A 282-nucleotide genomic window follows, 5' to 3' on the forward strand; every position below is an offset into this window, starting at 1 on the left:
GTGCTGCTGAAGCAAGTTCTGCAAATGGGTATCAAATAGTTCACACCTGATGGGCATCTCAAGAGAGTAGAATGGATTTTTCAGTGCATAATCAGCATAGAGCTCGTAGATTTTCTTCAATATCAAATCCAAACCACTCTGATTGGTATCACCCACAATCATGAATTTAACACCTGAAAATAGATTAAATATTTAGTTAGGTTGCACAACCTGCCTCGGTGGTGTAGTGGTCAAGGCGCTCGCCTGGTAAACAGGAGGGCGTGGGTTCAATCCCAGCCGAGG

This window comes from Diaphorina citri, unplaced genomic scaffold, assembly GCF_000475195.1.
Source record: "Diaphorina citri unplaced genomic scaffold, Diaci psyllid genome assembly version 1.1 scaffold17539, whole genome shotgun sequence".
NCBI classification, from domain to species: Eukaryota; Metazoa; Arthropoda; class Insecta; order Hemiptera; family Psyllidae; genus Diaphorina; species Diaphorina citri.